Source organism: Pipistrellus kuhlii, unplaced genomic scaffold, assembly GCF_014108245.1.
Source record: "Pipistrellus kuhlii isolate mPipKuh1 unplaced genomic scaffold, mPipKuh1.p scaffold_m20_p_14, whole genome shotgun sequence".
NCBI classification, from domain to species: domain Eukaryota; kingdom Metazoa; phylum Chordata; class Mammalia; order Chiroptera; family Vespertilionidae; genus Pipistrellus; species Pipistrellus kuhlii.
In genome coordinates, this window is record NW_023425449.1 from 40,251,588 (window position 1) to 40,266,188 (window position 14,601).

Consider the following 14,601-nt stretch of genomic DNA (forward strand, 5'->3'; position numbering starts at 1 on the left):
CCCAAGTGCAAGTCTCCGTCTGACAACCTGCCTACAGGTCCGCAGTTCCCAGGACCCCCTTCTCTGGTTGATTAATCTGCCAGAGCAGCTCGCAGAACTCAGGAAACCAGTGTGCTCGCCAGATCACCAATTTATTACAAAGGATGTTAAAGGATACAAATCAACAGCCTGATGAAGACACACAGAGCGAGGCCCGAACACAGGAGCGTCGGAACCCACAGAGTTTGGGGCCTGGTCCACCAGCCCAGAAGTTCTCTGAAAGGTCTTCCCCACCCCCGCTTTTTTGGGGGGTAAGGGGCAGGGTACGGAAGCCTCAGCACACAGGCCTGATGGATTAACTCATTGGCCATTGGCGATAGATTCAACCTCTGGCCCCATTCGCCTCCCTGCGGTCTGAGAGAATGGAGATAAAAGTTAGAATCTTCTCATCACACCGCTGGTTCCCCCGGCAACCAGCCCCCCTCTTCAGGTGACTAAGGGGGTTTTCCCCAAAGTTGCCTGTTAATCGAACAAAAGACACCTTATTGCTCTCTCATCTCTCAGGAAATTCCAAGAGTGTCAGGAGCTCTGTGCCAGGGCTGGGGATGAAGACAATTTCTTATTATAAATCACACCTACAGCTGTACTTATTAATGCCTGCATTTGGACTGATTCAGTTTCCGCCTCGGAAGGGGAGATGGTACCTGTGCATGAGCAGATTTCCATGGGGACCTTGACCTGCGTGCGGGCAGGAAAAGGGCGGCGGCAGCAGGGTCCCGGCCAAGCTGGGCCTGGGCCCCGCAGGCCAAGGCAGGAGGCCGCTCCCAGGCCGTCACCACCCAGCTCGCTGGTCTGGGCCCAGCCCTCGCCCCGTCCCCTCGGCCACATAAACCTCCGGGCCTGTTTCTGGAAACAGTGCTGAGAACAGGAAAGGCCCTGCAGGCCTTCCCAGGGTTGGAAGTGGACGTGACTTCCCTGGGAACCGGGCCCGGGGCCCTGCGGCCTCCCGGACTGTGCAATCCCTGCCTCCCCCGGGATGTGTGCTGGAGGGAGTCTGGTACTCCTGGGCCTCGCTCCTTCCTGTGGGGCCTCGGGGACCGCTGGCCGGTGGAGCGGGAGGGGAGGAAGCACTGAGGCTGGAGGAGCCGGGCGGCTGGCGGCAGGCCCACACAAACACGCCCCGTCACTGTAAATTATTTACGCGCCATATGGAGGCTGGACAGGCTCCTGACGGGGCGCGTTCATGAGAAGCCTGATGATCCTGCCTTGGCCCAGATTCCCGGGGGCCGAGAGAGGGGGGAGAGGAAGAGGAGGGCCTTTTCCTTTCCCTCAGCATCCCCCTGCTTAGAAGCCCGAAGTGAACCCGTCTTCTCCAGGATCAGCCCAAATGCTCACTCAGCACTCAGGCCTCTTCCCCACACGGCTCCCAGCACAACATTTTGCTGTTCTCGGCACCGTTCTCACCTCTAGTGTTTGCCCTGCCTGGGTACCTTCTCTCTCAGCATCCTTTAAGGCACAGCTGAAATGCCACCTCCTCTGTGTGGCTACCCCCTTCCCCATGCTGGGTGAGCTTGCCCCCCATGGCTCTGTGCGTCCTCCACTCTGAATTCAGACACCGACTGCACCCCTCCCTGGGACCCTATGTTTCCTCGGGGAGAATTAGAGGCAATTCTAATTCGTCCCCCTAAAGCTCTGTGAGGAGGAGAGGATAAATCCAGCCTTATGCAGTGCCTAGCATCTGCGAATCATACCACAAGTGTTACTTCTTTTTTATTACTACTAGAGGCCCGGTGCACGAATTCATGCATGCGTGAGGTCCCTCGGGGTGGCCTGTGCGGATGGGGCCCCAGCTAATGTACCCAGGCTTGCAGCCCTGCCTGGCACCCTGCCGTGGCTTGGTGCCGCCCCCTCACCTGCTCCACTATTCCACCTGCGGGGCTATCAGTCAGGCCTACCCCCACAACCCCTCCAGCTCCCTCAGTGCCTGGGAGCCAGGCAGTGCCTCCACCTCCTGCCACCCCACTGGTTGTCTGCAGGGCGATCAACAGGGCCATCTGGCCCCCGCTCGCACCTGCCTTGGTCTGGTGCCACCCACTCACCTGCTCTACCATCCCTCCACAGTCCCGCTCTCATCAGGGGGCTGGCAGCATCCCCACTGTCGCCTGCTGCCAGCACTGCATTGCTGACACCCACCATGTTCCGTGCCACCCCAGGTGGTCAGCACACGTCATAGTGAATGGAAGAACTCCCAGTCAAACAATTGGCATATTAGGCTTTTGTCATAGAGGAAGATTGTTATTATTATGGCATTCATTTTCCTCTGCTATAACCACTTCCTTTGTAAGTCTCATTCTTACTATAGTGCAGCGGGCATGGTCCTATTCATCTCTAAGCCTGCTGCGTCCAGCCCAGTGTCTGCACTTAGTATCAATAGGTGCTCAATAATGAACACACTGCCGAAACCAGTTTGGCTCAGTGGATAGAGCATCGGCCCGCGGACTGAAAGGTCCCAGGTTCGATTCTGGTCAAGGGCATGTACCTTGGTTGCAGGCACATCCTCAGTGGGGGGTGCGCAGGAGGCAGCTGGTCAATGTTTCTCTCTCATCGATGTTTCTAACTCTCTATCCCTCTCCCTTCCACTCTGTAAAAAATCAACAAAATATATTTTTTAAAAAAATAATGGACACACACTCGAGAGGGTAGTGCACACGTATGGTAGCCAGCCTTTACTGAGCGTTCACCGTCAGCCAGACTGCATAAGCCCTTTACACGGATGACTTATTTAATACAATGGCCATGAATAACATATGTTGTCAGTATTTCCATTTAACAGATGAGGAAACAGAGGCACAGAGGGGGGAATCATTAGCTCACAGTTATCTGTCTGGTGAGTACCGGAGCGGAGACTGAAACCCGGGCAGGTTGAAGCCTCCCCTATTCCGCTGCTTCTCCTGTCAGGACAGGCACAGCATGGATGTGTCCAGGGTAAGTGCGTGGTGCACAGCAGTGTTAGTGAATGCTGAGGAAGTGTTTGGGGTGTGTGTATGCTTTGGCTGCCCAGCCTAACAGCAGGCAAGTCACACAGATCTGCTACTAAAAAGGTTAAAAGTCCTTATTTGTTAAAATTGTCTCTAAAAATTAACATTTTATATGGCTATCATCAACAAATCAACAAAAGTGCTGGTGAGGATGTGGAGACAAGGGAGCCCTAGTGCACAGCTGGTGGGAATGCAGACCGGTGCAGCCATTATGGAAAAACAGTATGGAGTTTCCTCAAAAAATTAAATATGGAACTGCCATTTGACCTAGGGATCCCACTTCTAGGAATATATCCTAAGAAACCTGAAACACCAATCAGAAAGAATGTATTGCCCCTATGTTCATAGCAGCACAATTTACAATAGCTAAGATATGGAAACAGCCCACGTTCCTACCAGTAGATGAGAAGATCAGAAAGCTGTGGTACATCTACACTATGGAATACTATCTAGAAAATGCCCCCCTCCCCCCCGGCCCTTCACCGTCCAGCTTACACTGATGCTCTGAGAAATCTTTCCAGCTGCCGCCTCATTCCTTAGTTCCCCACACGGAACATGCCTGAATTATTCATACATGCACACGCATGTGTCTGTGACAAAGTGGTGAATGGCCAGGGCGTTAGTGCCAGACGCCTGACCTTCAGGCTGGCTCTGCCTCCTCCTTGTGTTACGTTTTTCTCCTGAGCCTCGGTTTCTCCATCTGTGAAATGGAGCTAGCACCTGCGTCGCTGGGTTTTTGTGAGGATTAAGTGAAAGACTACAGAGAGCCGTTGGCCACGGGATAGGAACACACCGCCAAAGCGCTCCTTCGCAGCCCCAGTGCTCACACCAGTGCCTGGATAGAGCAGGTGCTCAATCAGTGAAAATGCAGTTCAACTTCAACAGAATACGCACTTACTGAGCACCCACTATGCACCAACTGGTGGCTGTACAAAGATGGGTGGCAGCTGACTGTCAGGATGCCTACAAATAAAGATGGCCCACAGAGATGTCACAAACCCTGGGTGGTACTTCCGTCGGCTCATTTGTCCCTTAAGGCTTTGGTTCCTGGTTCTGGGCAGACAGGGATGAAAAAATGCTCGTCTGGTCCTCCGAGAGGCAGGACTGGAACATACAATGCACAACACGAGCAGAAGACACCTGTCATATAGGCGTGAACAAGGAGGACGCAGGCTCAGAGGACAGAGCCGCTGTATTGTGGGTCCTTTGGTAAGGGCTGGAGGAGGGAGAGTGGGGCTGGGTGAGATGAGTTGGGTTCTTGCACTTGCTGGCCCTTTGGCTTGGGGACCACGGTCCTTCTCACTCTCCTGCCTCAGATGACACGGCCTCTCTTCAGAGAGTCCTCCTCACAGGGCCCACCTCCTCATCACTCACTCAACACCCTGTTCATTTCTTCTCAAACACGAACCATGATCTATAGCGGATGAGAGGAAAGGGGAAGGGAAAGGAAGGGAGCTGTTTTTAAACACCTACCCTGCCAGCACTGTGCTTGTCAATAGTGAACGTTGTTTAATTACTTTTCTCAGTGCTCTGTGCAGTCCACACACTCACATGCTGCTGTTGTGTCCCTCATTTTGCAGACGCAGCAGAGACCCCAGGCCCCCAGAGGACACATGCCTTTGCCCAAGGTCACAGCCAGAAGTGGTGGAACTGGACTTGGAACCCAGGGCCAGCTGCCTCTCCACACCCATGGTGCTTTCATGGCACCTGGAGAGGCAAAGTAGGCAGGAAAGGAAATGGAATGAGTGGTTTACGGCCCTAGGCGTTTTTGGCGGCAACAAGTAAGTGATTTCCCTAATTCCTGTCTGCAGTTCACACAAACTTGGCAGCTGGCAACCCGGTTACTGAAAAACAGGTTTTCTTCTCAACTCAGCAGCGCCACCTGCAGGACCCGAGGGAACACTGCAAAAATGATTCGGAGCAGGTCCCCTGGTCCCTGCTGGAAGGGAGGGGTCCTGAAGAAGGGACAGACCTGAGGGTCGTCTAATGACCTTTCGTCTTTAAAAGGAGCCAGTTGAGACCGATGAAGTCACAGTAGTGGAGGCAGATCAGAAACTCTCTCTTCTGACTCTCCGTTCAATACTCTCTCATTCAATAAACATCAACTGAGCACTTACTATGTGTTGGGTGTGTTCCTTCTTGTGGGATATGAACACTGACAGCTGAAATATGCCTTTCAGGATTGTTGCTTAATTGCCATAACAACATACTTCATAACCGCAACTGGGATGCACTGACAGTCACCAGGCACCAGGCTGGGGCATCATCTCCGCTGATCCTCCCGGATGCGGAAAGGAAGGCTTGCTGTGGGAGCATGCCCAGCCTGGCTCAGTGAACTGTGGAGCTGGAACTCAGATCCAGATCCTTCTGCCCCCAGCGCCAGCGACTGTAACCACTGTGTCATATTTACTCTTTAAAGAGTCTGAGGTTAGTTCAGACGTGTCCGGGCTCTCATGAGGCTTTTGCCCCTATTTCAAAGAATTACTTCTAAGAGCGGGCTGGCCCTCCTCTCCAATTCACCGCTTCTAAGATCCCCAGGAGTCTGTACGGAGGTTCTATGGAGCCGGCGCCACGCTAGCTGCCAGGGACACAACTCATTCAGGAGCACGTGGCCTGGTAGGTGGTGTCAGCCTTAATACAAAGCCACCGGCAAGGTGTGTTCTAACAGAAGCCTGCACAGCTCTAGGGGGCGCCACTCGCACTGCAGCGGATGGAAAGGGAACCTCCTGAGTGGGGGGCGGTGTGCTGTCGGCATGGCCGTATCTGGTGGCCCCGGCCCAGAGGGATGAGAACATGGGGTGGGGCAAGGAGTGAGGGACGAGGAACAATCTCGGGGAAATGTCCCAGCAAAGGACAGAGCGTGACCGCCACCCAAGCTGCTCAGAGGTTGATTTCCCTTTCTCCTCAACTGGGACCCGGAGTGGAACTTAGAGGAAACAGCTTGGCCCGGCAGAGCGCAACATCTATTTCAGTTTCTATTCCTGCATCAGCTACCAAGTGACATTTCACGTTCCCAGGAATTTTGGCCTGGTTCTCATTTTTGGAGGGATGGGTGGTTTCTCTCGTTGGGTTGTCTGCTTCCTGAAACTGGGGCTCCCCAACTGCAAGTGACACGTGCGGCCATTTGAGGAATTCTCTGCCCAGACCAGAGGGAAATGAATCTATGACAGCTCCCCCCTCCCCCACCCGCCACCCCCACAAAGGAGTTTCCATCCCACAGATATCAGCACCCCATCTCGCCCTCACTCTACTCACTGCCAAGAGCACTTAGAATGTGGGCACAGACTTAACTTTACTTGCAGTATCAGAACAACAGGATTTTTTTCCCACTGTCTAAATATAAAATCATGTCCATACTTTCCCCCATTGCCCACCCTGAGCCAGATGCTGAGCCAGACCCCTCTGGAGAGGCTGTGGTCCTGCGTGACAATGACAGGACTGGGATGAGCGTCCAGGGTGCAAAGTTGTGAAGGAAAAAAGAGGCCCTCCCTCCGCCCCCCAGGAGGCCCCGGTCTGCTTGCAGCTGGCCCTGAGACCACAGGAAGGAACATTGTGATGGAGGAGGATCTTCTCACCAGATGGTCCCCCAACCACACCCCCATAATGGCGGAGCTGGGAGAAATGCCAGCCCCTGTGGCAGACGGAGGGAAGGGAGGAATTCTCTTCTGCCAGCCCTGGAGCCTCTTGGTTTCTCATTCATTCAGTCTGAAGGTTCCTTTCTCTCCCACGCCGGCTCCATAAAACCTCAGTACCTAACTAGGTATTCGATAGCCAGTCTGGCACCACCATTCACCAAGATAACCGTGTTTCTATGGGGAAAGGAGGTCTAAGGTCCAAACAACTGTCTCGGATCCCAACTATTGGGATACGTCCCTCTCCGGAGCAGAAGGGCCTGTGCCAGCCACTGTAAGTTAATGCTGCGAAATGAGCTCCGCACCACATTCAGAGGCCTGGGTCCTCGCTGGCCCTGGCCAGCTGGGTCACGAACCTGGGTGTCCCATCAGTTTCCTCTTGGAGCCTCGCGTGACGAACGCGGGTGGGACCAGCTGAGCGCCCATGTGCTGTGGGAATCTGTCATGTTCCTCTCATTTCTAGATTATTATTGCTAAATGCAGTGCTTCTTTGGCCCAGGGCTCGCTGTCTTCAGATCCACTGTCACTTCCACATCAACTCACTCCTGGCTAGGTGCAGCCGAGGGGGCACTGGACCATTTTGAAGGGTGCCAGGAAAGGGAAACTGTGCTTTCTCTTCCCCTCGGCCTGTGTCTGGCACAGGTCGCATTTCCTCCTCAGCTCTGGATCCCCTTCTCAGAGGGGGACCCCAGGCCTTGGGTTCCCACGGTCCTGCCTCCTGCCTTTGTCCCTCCAGCGAAGGGGTGGCGGTGGCTTCCTGCCATCGCTAACCTCTGGGCTGCCTCATTTTCTTCTTTTTATCTTTCTAGCCTTTCCATCACCTGCGCTACCCATTCCCCATGCTAATGTCCCCATTTCTAACACACAGAGCAGTGGTTTTCAGCCTCTTCCATCTTACGGCACTCATAAACCAATCACTGGAATTCAGGGGCATACCAAAGTACAGATATTTTTCCAATCTTATGAAAAATAGATATAATTTTGATTCATTCACATCAGATGGCTATTGACATTTTTTACTTGACAACCTAAGGAAAAAGAAGTCCGTGCTGCTGACTAAATAGTCAGGTATCACACATTTTAAACATTCTTGCAGCGCACTGCTGGGCCACGGCACCCCGGCAGAGCATCACTGACGTAGAGTGGTTTCCGTTTACTTGGTTGGACTTTGACTGATACAGTCACACTCTTGTTTGTTTTTACCTTGTAACCGGCAGCAATGAAGATGATGATGATGATGATGATGGTATGATGGTGATAATGCTGATGACTCTAACCCTTACTTGGTCTATAACCTCACATATTACAAAGCTTTCACTCGGGTTCTGTAATTTGAGTCTCATAATAACAGTGTGATGTAAGAATGGCATTTATCATTAATTCCACTTCACAGAAGAGGAAATGATCTCACCCAGCTCCCACAGCTGCTGGGTCTTGATAGAGTTGGAAACAAAACCAAAGGCTTTTGATTTCTCCTCTAGTTCCCCTCCCCAGGGTGTTCTTGTACTTTTCACCATCACCCCCCCCCTCCCATTCCCACCCCATGGAATGGTGCCTTAAATGCTATTCTTGAGGATGGTGTTTTCTGGAATGGGGGCACACACCGTAGGTAGAAAGTGTATTAGTCATCAATTGCCATGTAATGAACTAAGCCACCACCTAGTGGTTTAAATGGTGTCATTGAGTATTTTGGAAGTGGTCCATGCATACCTGGATGCTTTCCCCTCTCCCACATTTCCTGGGTTGATTGCTCACCCAGAACTTGGGGAGTGGGTTCAGTCTGAGAGGGCTTTGAGGGGGTCCTTCCCAGAAGTCTGATGTGGGCCCTGGCTGTGGTGTGATGAGGAGGAAGGCGGCTGGCTGAAGCTTGAACTGTAGACTTGGCCCTCAGCAGACCCTGCAGAAAAGCAGCTTCCGGCCAAAGGACACAGCCACGAGGGTGAAGGACAAGCTTGTTTGTATTAAAATTACTACGAAAGACCACCTTGTCTTTCTCTCCATCCATAGTCTTCACCAGGGGTCTAGTGTACAACATCACACCAGGAGACAAGGTGGATCCTGTACTGTAGGGACTTCTGATACCATTAGAGAGAAAACTGTGTCATATTCCTAAGTCCTCAGAGACTTCAGCCTTTGGGGAGGACCACACCCTCCTCATCACACCCTCCATGCTGTCAACCATCAAGAAATGTTTACAGATACATTATGCTCACCTTGCACCTGTCTCACCCTACTACAGGGGTGGGGAACATCTAGCCCGCAGGCCATATAGGGCCTGAGAAGTCATTTGGTCTGGCCCTGCCAAGGCATTAGCGATGAGTTAATTAAATGTCTGACCAAATATAGCAGGCTAATTTTTAAGATGATAATTTTGTATGGCCCAAGAATGAAGTTGAAAATATCCAAAAGGCCATTGGCAGAAAAAAGGTTCCCATCCCTGTCCTACTGTCTAGGATTCCCCACCAAGGAGCTCACCTTGGTTATTTTTTGAAGTCCCAGGGGTCAGCTCCTATGGACATGTGGACTCTGACCCTCTGACTCCACAAAGTGTTTACTCTTGTTGGGCTCCAGCTTTCTGCTCCGATGTCTATGGCCAGGTGCTGGGGACCCTTGCCAAGGCTGGTGTGACTATTGTCTGTGCTAGGGCTACTGTCTCATCTGGTTTCACATTGTGCTCCATGCTGATCCCAGAAAGACGCCCATCTGTTTTCATCTTGTCAGCATTCGTGTGCCCCGAGCAGATAACCCAGTCAAGCTACATCCAAACTCCTGACCCACAGAAACAGTGAGAAGAGGCCCCTGGCCTCTCTTGGAGGCTTGCTTTTAATTGGTGGGGTGTCAGGCCCACTGATGATGAGGCAGCAATGGCAAGACTAAGGAAGTACAAGGCAGGACCTCAGAGAGAATTTGGAAGCCATGACAAGTTGACTCTTCTCTGTGAGATTGATTATTCTTGCTGGAATAAGTATCTTTTGCAATAAGAGGAATAAATCATCTCTCATTGAAAACATGGCAGGTGGATGAGATTACGAGTAAAAATGAACTGCTTTGGCTCAGAAAGGAGGAAGTTAGTTAAACACTAAGATTTGACTTAATTCCTTAATAGCCAGATCACAAACAGATAAAGAACGAAGAATTACTTTTCAAACTCTGCTCCCTCCTATGATCAATGCTATTAACAATTGCCGACATTTATTGAGTGATTACTACATGCTGGGCTCTCTGCTGTGTTCTTTATATGCCCAACCTCACTGACTCCTCACAACAACCCAACTGGAGAAGTATTCTGAATGTATCCAATCTTATACACAGGAAATGAGACCTAGAGGGGTGAAGGAACTTGCCCTGGTTTTGGGAAGAGCAAGGGCAGAACTGGAGTTGGAAGCCAGATATAAGTTTATGAACTTGGGAGAAAATTCTGTAAGATGCCCACTAAGTTAGTGCAGCCCCCTGAGATGGTTTGCATGTAGGTTGGCCAAGGGGTGACTGGGTTGCTATGATTAAGTTGGGGTCCTGGGTTCTATAAAATGCTGACATGAGAAGATTATCAAAACTTATGATGGGGCATGGAGTAAATGCCAACCCACCGTGTGCATGGAAGTATGTGTGTGCTAGTGGTTAGAACAGACCCTGTGCACCACCCAGGCCCTAGCAGAGCCCACGTGGGCCCAGACTTGCCCAGGAACCATCCATCTTCCGTGGAATGGGAGGCTCTGGAGAGATGGTGCCCTGGGATCCGGGTGACTGAGATGCTTATTGTGGGTTCCACCCTTTGCTGGCTGTTTGACTTCAGGCGAGGGACTGAGTCACCAGGGAACCTACAGTTCTCATCTGTAAAATGAGGATAATGAGACCTGACTGCTGCTTTCCTCACAGGGAGGGCAGGAAGCTTCCTGAGATCACCTCACCGGAGCCTTTTGATCTTCTTAAAGAATCCTCTTTAATTGCCCACCCAGGCACTTGAGCAGCGGGGCGAACATTTTTATGATTCGAGTTTCCCACAGCCCACAGCACACGTGCTCCCAGAAGCACTCTGAGGTGTGCAATGGTAGATTCGGCTGGCCAGCATTCTGCCAGGCCATTGGCAGAGATTTCTCAGTGCCTTAGTCATATAATAGGCAGGTTCCCAGGGGTGCTCTTGCCAATGCTTCAGCTTATTTATGTAGCATTTCTTAAGAGTTCCTCTGCGCACATGGCACTTTCTCACCCCTCCCCAGACTGGTGCACGGCAGTCAATTCTGGCATCATGGAAAGCTGCTGACCCTTAAGGACAGTGCTTGGCTATGTTACCTTAGCTTGGATGAGCTCTCTGCTCTCTGGTTCCAGTTTTTAAACCTCTCCTTTAAAAAAAATTTGTGTTGACTTCAGAGAGGAAGGGAGAGGAGGGAGAGAGAGACAGAAACATCAATGATGAAAGAGAATCATTGATCGGCTGCCTCCTGCATGTCTCCTAGTGGGGATGGAACCCTGATTCTGGGTATGTGCCTTGACCGAGAATCAAACCATGATCTCCTGGTTCATAGATTAATGCTCAACCACTGAGCTACACTGGCCAGACTAAAAGCCTTCTTTAAGTGAGGAGGATGTCTGCTTTCTCATTTCTCATCTGGACCATCACAAAAGCTCCCTGCCTCCATCCATGCTCTCTATGTCTGATCCACAGGACATATTGCTTCCCTCCTCAAAACCCACCAATGCTGCCTCATTGTCTACACAATAACAACAGAATAAACTAAAACTGGCTTTGAAAGCCCTGCTTATACCCCTAACTTAGAGTCTGGACCACAATTATCTTTCTTTCCTCATTTCTCATTTTTTCCCCCATGGTTAGCTCATTTACTCAGTCAACCACACCACTTTATTTGCTCATGACCTCTTGTACCTGGTGCTGCATTATACTTTGGGGAACAAAATAAGGTCCCTGCTCTCACGGAGCTCATGGCCTCATGGGAGGGACAGACTCACACACTGTGAAGTTCCATGTAGTCTGATAAACACCATAGTATGGAAATCGGAGGTTCTACAAGAAACAGCTGGAGAGAAGCCCAGCTCTGCCTATGGTGAGGATACCATGTCGAATGCTCAGGGCTGGAAGGGATAGAGCTGGACAAAGAGCTGGGGTGTTGAGTAGAAAATGAGTCCCAGCAAGCATGACCTGGATGTGAAAGAGGGCGAAGGGAGTTTGGGAAACTGACATGACTATGGCAATCCATGGCTTGAGGAGAAGCCCAATTCCTAAAGGTCCTGGTGAGTCTTATTAAGAGGGCTGGGCCTAGTCTTGGAAATCAAGGGGCTACATCAGGGAGGTGATGTCATTGCCACTCTCCTGACTAGACTCCCAGACCTTCATCAGGGCTTGTCTTTTTTCCTAAATGCCCCTTTCCTTCTACCCTCTCTTCTCCCATTCTCCTGCTAGGGTTCTAGCGGCCTTTCATGGTCCCCTTCCAATGCCATCTGCTCTGTGAAGACTTCTTGGATCCAAATTTATTTGATCAGAATTTATTGTTCCTTCCTCTGAGCACCTAAAGTCCATTACTTGTATTTTACCATTTATCGAGTTCCACGTTGGACTGTATTTTAGTTGTGTCTGTTGTTCTCTCCCAGAGAACTGAAAGATCCTCTAAGGGCATATTAACCCTTGAATATCTGCCTCTGCATTTCCCATAGCACCTAGCATACAGGGATTTGAGCCAACCCTCCCTGAAGTTCAGTACCTTGCTTATTAGCAATGTAATCTTGGACATGTCACTTTATCTCAGACCTTGAGTTGTCTCGTCTATAAAATGGGATAATCATTTTTTATGGCATGGGATAATTGTGAGGATTAAGTAAAGTACCTGGTTTGCACTCAATAAACATTCATTGTCCTCCTCCCTCCTCTGGGGTCTGGCTCAGAAATACTGCTGCACACCCCAGTAGAGTGCCCTGAGGGAGGAGCGCCTACTTCTCCCATGGACCCAGAGGAAGTGCCAGGCACACACCTAGGAGATCCCATCTGCACTGGCTTGCTGAGCCCCTTGGCAGACAGGCAGGTTATCAACATTACTATTGTATGGTTATCAGAAGCGTCCCCACCCATTCTAATCTGATCGTGTCTTTGACACCTTCTGTGGAACACTCATCCTCAATGTAAACAAAAAGAAAAGGCTGAAAATGACTTGCAAAACAGATTAAATGATGTGAGTCTCCTGGTTTGGGATTATTAAACCAAGGTGTGCCCATAGGGGAGAGAAGAAAGTGATCTACCCATGGGCCTTTTCCTTTTCTCCCGGACTTTGCTCAGCCTGGGTTCAGGATCTGTACTCTAACATTTCAAGGGGCACTGTCAGTGCAGCTGTCATCCTTGTCACTGCCATCAGAAGTAGCAGCCCCCTCCTCTTCCCCTCCTCCTCATCACTGCCATTTGCGGGGGATTACAATGCAGATCCTCTCCCCACCGCATGACATTCCATATATTGAAATAGATCCCATCTGCATGTATAGCCTCATTGATCACTGTACTGCGTTTACACATACCTGGTTCTTACAGAAACCCTATCATCTTAATCAACAGGGAATTAAGGCTCAGAGAAATCAAGTGATTTGCTCAACTCACAGAATGAGCTGCCAGTGGAGGTGGGGTGTGGGGGGGCGGAAGGAAGGGAGAGGAGGGATGATTGGGGCTGATACTGGGATTGTTTGAAAAGAATAATTTGCCCTGTTTCTTGGTAGCCAGCCTCGGTTCCTGTGGATAGAATGTCACCACGGTGTCTGAGGAACTTTTTAAAGCACCAGTGGAAACCAATTTCTTTTTCTACCTCCTTTGAGTTCTTGAAATACCCACTGTGTGCCTGGGACATACAAATGTTGGCTACATGAACTGAGATTGAAGGAACATGTGATGAATAATCTATCTATATAAAAGGCTAAGCAACTGTCACAACCGAACGGACTACTGAACAGGCTGCATGAGGCAACCAGGTCAGCAGGAGTTAGTGAGGGGTGACTAAATGAGTGAGCAGCAGGTGACATGGGGTAACCAGGCCAGCAGGGGAAGCAGTTTGGGGCAACCAGGCCAGCATGGGGGGGAGGGGCAGTTGGGGGTGGTCAGGCTGGCAGGCAAAAGCAGTTAGGGGTGACCAGGCTAGCAGAGGGGGCTAGTGAGGGGCAACCAGCAGCTGAAGTTCTAGAGAGACATCTCAGCTGTGGGGGGATTGCCATTAAAAACTCTGGGGTCTAAACTCCTTAGAGTTCCCAGAAAAGAGCACCAGAACTGAGAAAGGTGCCCACATACCATCTGCTTGTGAAAAGCAGCAGGGATGCTGTCTGCCAAGGGGAGATGACTGGAAATGCAGGCACCCTCTTAAAGGAGCAAAACACAAAATTTAATGTGCAGCTACTCACCTTGGGCTCCAGTAGAGGGAGGGCAGAGTGGACTGGAGCTGTGTGAGCAGAAACCAGGGTTGAGGACTTGGGAGTTAGAGCTCAGAGGGCAGACACCCTGGTTTCCCTCACACTGTGGAGGATATCTTTCTCAGGCAGACCTTTGGTATCCAGGCGATTTTTGCCTAGGGCCATGATTGGCAAACTGTGGCTTGTCAGCCACATGTGGCTCTTTGGCCCCTTGAGTGTGGCTCTTCCACAAAATACCATGGCCTAGGCAAGTCTATTTTGAAGAAGTGGCGTTAGAAGAAGTTGTTTAAAAAATTTGGCTCTCAAAAGAAATTTCAATAGTTGTACTGTTGATATTTGGCACAACTAATGAGTTCACTGACTACTGGTCTAGGGGAAAGATAGTTGCCCCACCTATTGGAACCCCCCTGCCCCACCCTGTGGAGTTTCTGAGGCCCACTCAGAGACTGAGAATAACAATTAGCCTCCAGGCAGAATAATTGACCCACATTGTTGGAAACCTCTTGCTCCACCTGTGAGTGATTGCCTTAGGCTACTCAAGATTGAATCCAATCAGTCTG

The 14,601-nt window shown here is 50.7% G+C and overlaps 1 long non-coding RNA gene across 1 annotated transcript; it reads left to right on the forward strand.

Annotated features, from left to right (window-relative positions):
* Window positions 1-3,864: 3,864 nt before the first annotated feature.
* Window positions 3,865-5,136, forward strand: LOC118718426. Its single transcript, XR_004987809.2, has 2 exons — window positions 3,865-4,798; window positions 4,891-5,136. It is a non-coding gene; the product is annotated as an uncharacterized LOC118718426 (long non-coding RNA).
* Window positions 5,137-14,601: the final 9,465 nt, after the last annotated feature.